This window comes from Myotis nattereri (assembly GCF_964212035.1).
Source record: "Myotis nattereri genome assembly, chromosome: 9".
NCBI classification, from domain to species: Eukaryota; Metazoa; Chordata; class Mammalia; order Chiroptera; family Vespertilionidae; genus Myotis; species Myotis nattereri.
The window spans coordinates 13,768,136-13,775,686 of NC_138084.1; positions in this window are offsets into that span (position 1 = coordinate 13,768,136).

The following is a 7,551-nucleotide window of genomic DNA, read 5'->3' on the forward strand; positions in this document are numbered from 1 at the left end:
CAGGTGTTTGATGAATATTTCCTCATGAAGTCAGACAGTATAGCACTTGGAGGAAAGTGCAACTCTCTCCATTTTACAGGTAAAGATAATGGACTTCAAAGAGCTGAAGCAAGGTGCCCTAAATCAGAGACAGAACATGTGTCCATAGTCAAGTCTTTATCATCATCACACTTTAAGTTTTATTCCTACTACACTTCACACTGTCCCTCAGAAAGAACAAACTGCTCTCCTCTCACCTCTAGTAATTTTGAAACTTAACTGGGAAGACTTAGAATCTTGCTGTTTTTGATGTCATATCTGAAGACACTTATCCCAATCTTTATCATTAATAATCACCAATATTTGTTCAATGATTTTACTATGTCCATTTCATATCCCTAAGGCATAAGGAATGTGTGAGAGAATTTAATTCCTATTAAAGGTGTATAAATTTAGGCTTAAGGAGATTGTTTGCCCAAGGTCCCATGGATTATGTAGGTCTGAGTCAGGATCTGAACCCAGCTCTTTCTGTTTCCAGAGCAGAGTGCTTACTCCCTATGCAATGCCATGAGGCACAACTCTTACAAGCTTTCTGGGGGTCTGGAGAAGTGATGCTATACTTTTTTCCTCTTGGTTCCCATGGAAATAAAGCTAAGCCACGGGTGGATGAAGATTAAGCAAGGGCATTTCAGAAACTGTAAGAACCCTTCTCTTTATCTTTTGTGGGGTTTTGCTTTGTTTTGTTTGAATTTTGGAATGTCCCCAGTGCCTATTGTTTGGGATCAGATACTTTGTAGAGGCAAACAAAGTCTGCAACTGAAATGATTTTCACAAAAACTCTCCTTCCCGGATGTGCTTGATAGAGATCAATGCACTTAATATTCATTTCGGCCTAATTAGCTAAAGCAAGGATCCCATGAGCACCAAGAGCCAGGAGAAGGGACAATTCAGGACATCTTTGTCTAAATTCCTCTTTAAATGCTAATAGCTTCGAGATTATTCTATTAACAGGCAGTATCTGAATAAGAAAAAAAGGGCCCCGTTTCACTTAATAAAGGGATCGCCAAATGGATCAGGATGTTTGTAACATCTTGAGTAATTATCTATTCGTTTAGGTCAAACTCCTGTGGGCATCAGGAAAAGATAGCTAAGAAGAGCAATCCAATTTATGAACAGCCTGCAACAGGGCTTCATTATGAGACAACCCCTGATCCTTGTCCTTCTATTTGCTTGGTAGAAAACAGACCAGCTCTACAACAGAGAGTGAAGATCCTTTTCCACTCCAAGTAAAACATGTAAAATACGGAAAATAAAAAGCCTCGTTCTAATGTAATACATGTTGCTACCTAGACAATGTGTTAGGGCAAAGAGGCAAAGGAAGCTGGCACTGGACACTGAACATCATCTAGAAAACCAAAAATATGTGTGGTCAAATCCTGGTTTCTCCTTAGTAACCCCAAACACACCCATCCCCAGGTTGAGAGAGTTTTGTAGTACAATGGTTCTCCCACTATTTATAATATTAATTAGGAAAATTATCTCACTATTCTAAGTCTTTGTTTTCTCACTTATAACATAAGCCTAATCATAACATCAAACTCATGGGAATTGTTATAAGGATTAAATGAGATAACATATGTGCAAAGAAACAAGGCCATAGCAAATGTTCAATAGCAAATGCTCACTAGATGGTCATACCTGTTATCTGGCTCAGCTAGAATGGCTGGCTTTGTCAAAGACACCTGAGAGGGTCAAGGACAAGGTGATCATCTTAAGAGTTGAGGAAGTCCAGCCGGCGTGGCTCAGTGGTTGAGCACTGACCTATGAACCAGAAGGTCACGGTTTGATTCCCAGTTAGGGCAAATGCCTGGGTTGTGGGCACGATTCTCAGTGTGGGGTGTGCAGGAGGCAGTCAATCAATGATTCTCTCTCAACATTGATGTTTCTATCTCTCTCTCCCTCTCCCTTCCTCTCTGAAATCAATAAAAATATTTTTTAAAAAGAGTTGAGGCATTTGTTATTCAAGAAAGGCCCATCCAAAGAGCAAGTCCTACCAAGAGAGATGGGTTATACACTTGTTAGGTGAGTGGTGGTATCGGTCTACTCTTAGGACTTTACTTTTTGACTTTCATAGATATTAGGAAAATCATAGAGCCATCTGGGGAGGGAGTTGGTGAAAGCTCAGCTGAGTATCTGCGCTCCAGCTGAAGAGGCAGAGGTGGTTGTTGTTACATGCTCTGTCTTGGCCAGGGTTTGTTTCTCAGTCCAGAAAAGCTTCCGGAAAATGTGGATTCTAGATCCTAACCCAGATGTGCTGGATCAGAACCTCCAAGGCACAGTACCAGGGAATGTGATTTTTCTAAAATTTCTTCAGGACACATTCTGTGGGCTAGTGTTTACAAACCAAGGAGCGAAGGAAGTGGGTGACTCTGTTGCATTGAAATGTCAGCTTTGTGATGGGGACCTGTCTCAATACATTCCATGGGTCAGCATACACTCCTGTCTCACAGGGCAGTCTCTGAGGTCCACTTGGACATTCACTGGGCAAATCACCGAGTGCCTATGTGTCTTATTCCAAGTTTCCTCCACTAACAAGCTATAAGAAAATGGGCAATAAAAGATGGTTCTTAATGACAACCTTTTGCTATCCCACCAGGCCTCCTTTGCCTGGTCCATCTCTTGCCTACAAGTCAGGACCAGAAGTCATGCAGAGGAGCTTTTAAGGAGGTATACAGAACGCCCGGTGATCATGGACATGACTTAGGTATGACTGACTTCCACAGCAAATGGCTTTCAAGCACACAAATAAGCCGGGATCGGGTTGAAATTTATCTTAGATATTTTTTCCTCAAAGTACCTCCAGAAGGTAGAAAATAAATACATTCAGGAATGGAACTGCTGGGTCATAAGTCATGTATATGTTTAGCTTAGGCAAAAGCTTTTCAAAGCAATTGAACCAATTTATACTCCCTCCAGAATGTATGTGAATTCCAATCCTCCCCAAAACATGGACTTTTCAGATTTTAATTGTCGCCATTCTGGTGAGTGATCAGTGGGATCTCATTGTTATTTTAATGTGCACTTCCATCAGGTGTAGTTATTTCACACCAAGTTCCTATGGAGTGTCTTACCCATTACTCATCAATTTCATTCTTAAGTATATGCTAAGAGAAATGAGTATGTATGTCCACTGAAAGACATACAGTAAGCAGTTTTATTTATAACAGCCCCAAACTGGAAACAACCAAAATATCCATCAACAGGATAATAGATAAATTGGGGCATATATTTCTATAATGAAATATACACAGCATGAAAAATAAAAACCACTAAAACATTCAACATCATGGATGAGCCCCCACAAACATTATGTTGAGAAATTTAAAAAACAAAAGCTAGTCACAGATCAGTACGTACCGTGTAATTCTATTGCTACAAGTTCCTGACCATAATGCACCGCAACAGAAGGTGGAATAGTAGTCAGCCCAGGTGGTGGGAATGTAATCAGGGCAGGATTACATTCTCATAAGGCTTGTCTCATAAGGCTTCACACTCACAAAGGCCCTGTGCTGAGCTTAATGCTATTCTCGCCGCCTTGAAATTCTTAATACTTTTAGAACAAGGGGCCCCATGTTTTCACTTTGGACTGTGAGCTGCAAATTATGCAGCAGATCCTTGGTGTAATCAACTAGAAAATGGTACAAGGGAATCTCCTGAGTGTGGAAATAGTCTACACCTTGATCCAGGTGGAAGTTGCATGGGTATATGTTATTCCATTGAGCTATACGCATAAGACTTGTGCACTTTACTGTACGTAAGTTATAAGTTAATAAATGAAGTTTAACAAAACCGTGAACAAATAAATAGAACATATAGGATGTTCAGAGCAATCACTGCAGGCTCTCCTGCATGGCTCTGGGAAGGATTCTCATGTTAAGTGACTCCAATAGTGAGAAAGAATAGGGGGGTGGTGACTGTTAACAAATACTGAGTATCTACTGTGTGTCAGGCACCCCAGAAATCACTTTACATGCAATAAATCAGCAAATCTTCACAGCAATCCTGCAAGACAGGCAGCATTAGCCTCAGTTTATACATAAAGAAAAGGAGGATCAGAGAGGTCAAGCAACTTGCCTAATGATGAACAGTATGTCAGTGGCCACATGGAAATTCAAACGCAGGAGCATCTGCTTCTCAGATACATCCCCTCCATACCATTATGCCACCTCAACTTGTAAAAACCCCCTAGCCCTGCATCTGGGGAGACAAAAAAGCTGACCACACTCTAAATATATTTCAATACGACACAACTATGCAGAGGCTAAAAGCAATGTGGAGAAATCCCTTTCCTGCCCTTGCAGGCATGCTGTGCCCTCCCAGGGCATGAGATTCGATTTTACCCAGTGAACATAACCGCAGGGATTAGTCCTGGAAATACAATTACCCCTCTCAAGTTTTTGACTCAAGGACTTAGTTCAGCCTGTGATTCTACAGCTTGCCGCTGGGCCGTAAGAAATAAGCATTGTTATGTGACCTTCAAAACATGACAGATGAGTAGCAAAATAAATGATTCATTTAATGGGTTTAGATATGCAGCACCTTTCCCTGCTTCAGCACTGAGGTCTTATTGATGGCCTGGTCTTAACTGAGTTTCATTGTGTGGAAGCTTTGAAAAGCCATTATGGTCAAAGCCTGTCACAGGATTTATTATTAGAATGCTTTGAAAATGTCTATGTAGAAAACAGAAGCAGGGGGGCTATTATATCTGTTGTGCAAATGCAAAAAAAAAATTTTTTTTCCACTTAAAACATAGATTTCTGAATGTGTGACAAAAAGGAAATAAAAATGGAAAGTGATCAGTACTTAATCTAGTTTAAAAATATATGAGCCTTTTACATAATTTTAATCAAGTAGATTAGTCAATAAACCTGCATTTTGCATCTTTGGAAATATGTTAGTATACTAGGGATATGTAAGCATATAAAGTGTATAGGACATACATTTGAGCTTCTGTAAGATAAAAGTAGATAATATTACATAACTAGAGGCCCGATGCACAAAAATTTGTACACTGGGGCGGGAGGGGGGGTGGTGTCCCTCAGCCCAGCCTGCACCCATTCACAGTCCAGGACCCCTTGGGGGATGTCCATCTGTTGACTTAGGCCCACTCCCCGGGGATCAGGCCTAAGCTTGCAGTCAGACATCCTTCTGGCAGCCAGGGAGCCCTCGGGGGATGTCTGACTAAAGGCTTAGGCCCCCAAGGGATTGGGCCTAAACCGTTAGTTGGACATTCTTAGTACTGCCACCGAGGTGGGAGAGGCTCCTGCCACCACCTCTGCGCTGGCCAGCCATGAGCCAGCTTCTGGCTGAGTGGCACTCCCCATATTGAAGTGCACTGACCACCAGGGGGCAGCTCCTGCATTGAGCGTCTGCACCCTGGTGGCCAGTGTGCATCATAGCAACCGGCCATTCTGCGCCGTTCAGTCAATTTGCATATTAGCCTTTTATTATTATTATATAGGATGTCCCTATTTCCCCCCTTTTGCCCCCTCTACCCAGCTCTTGCCCCCCACTTCTCTCTGGCCATCATCATACTGTTGTCTGTGTCCATGGGTTGTGCATATATTTTCTTTGGCTAATCCCTTCTTTAAATTCACTTCTTTAAATTTTTATTTTCAGATAAGTGCTTATAACTGCACTATTATATATTTTCTATTATATCATTTAGAATTAAGATATTTTTTAATTGAACCCTTGTAAATTTTAGTACAATTTAGTAAATTATGCTAGAAGCAATTAGGAGATTTTTCATGTAATGCAGATATGCTTTAATTAATATTTTATTAATTTTTAATTTTTTAATATTTGAATTTGAAATAATCTCATACATGTAAAAAAACTATAAAATACTATAGCATATTATATGTACCCTTCACCCTATTTCTTAGGTGTTAATAATTTAAACATAACCATTATACAACTAACAAAATTTGGAATATATTTTTCTTATAATCTCTTTAATGTTACTTAATCCATTTACTTTGTTTTTGTTAATCTTCACCCAAGGATATTTTTCCATTGAATTTTAGAGAGAGTGAAGGGAAAGGGAGAGACACATTGATTGGTTGCCTCCTGCACATGCTCTGATAGGGACTGGGGATCAAGGCAGCAACTGAGGTACATGCCCTTGACTGGAATCTAACCTGGGACCCTTCAGTCCAAGGGCTAATGCTCTATCCACTGAGCAAAACAAGCTGCAGCTTAATTCATTTACTTTTAATCTATATGTGTCTTTATATTTAAAGTGGGTTTTGTTTTTGATTCACCCTCATAATCTGTCTTTTAATTAGTGCATTTATGCCACTGACTTTCAGAGTGCTTACTGATAGAGTTACTGCCGTATCTGGTGGCTCCTGGGGCTTGCGGGGCCGGACTTGCCTGTGGCCCGAGACCAGATTGGGTCCTGGGCAGCAGGCAAGTGGCTTCTGGCATCGCACACGGGGGCCTGGATGACGGCTCATGCTGGTGGCGCCTGCCTGCAGTATACAAATTAGCCACCATCTTTGTTGGTGGCTAATTAGCAAATCTTGCTGATTAGCCAATGAGAGGCGTAGCGAAGGTATGGTCAATTACCATGTTTGGCTATTATTAGATAGGATATCTGTCCTACATGCCATACTACAAAAGATGATGGAGTAAAGTATTGTACCATCAAGGAAGGGATGATGGGAGAACCAAGACCAAACCCCTTTACCTTCCTCAGGAAAAACTAGTGATTGCTAGGAGCATAATGGAATTGCCACATTAACATGAAATTAGCTATTTGGTCAGTGTAGTTAATATTATTTTTTGTTTTCCACCAGGCGGTCTTAGAAGCTATCCATTTCTAAGACTGGATAACCCTTTAGCCATGTCTCCCTTTCAATCTCTATCTCATTGTGCTTATCCCTTCTCGTTCCTCACCTGGATCAGAAATCTTGGGAGAGATTAAAGGAGGAGAGACCCTGAAGGGTGTAAAACAACTGTGTCCTGGTTTAATACTAAAGACAATGGTGCATGTGTCTTTTCCAAATATTTTAGTCTCTCTTTAGGTAACAGGAACATGAAAGTATTCTGTAATCTACACACTGAGCAGAAATGTTCTGAGTCCAAGGCAACATCACAGTACTGACCAAACTAGCTGGCTACTGTTTTCAGATCCTACACAGGGGGAGTTTCTTCCTAACAAAGACACTTAAGAAGTCCCCATCACCTCTTCACCATGAGAGAAAAAGACACAGCAGGCTCAAGGCAAAAAAGAAAGAGGAGAGAGATAATTTATGGGAAGAAAAAAAGGAAGGAGATAGAGAGAGGGAGAAAGGCAACATTGCACGGTGTTCATTCTCAGATTTAAAAAGGAAATATTGAACCATATTGGGTTAACAAGTAGGCTCTCAAGTTAGAAATGGACATAGAATGGATATGGAAATGGACAGTAATAGTTGACATTTATTTATTAAGCACTTACAATGTTCAGGCACCATTCCAAGCTCTTCATATTTTAACGCATTTACTTCTCCTGACAATCCTGGG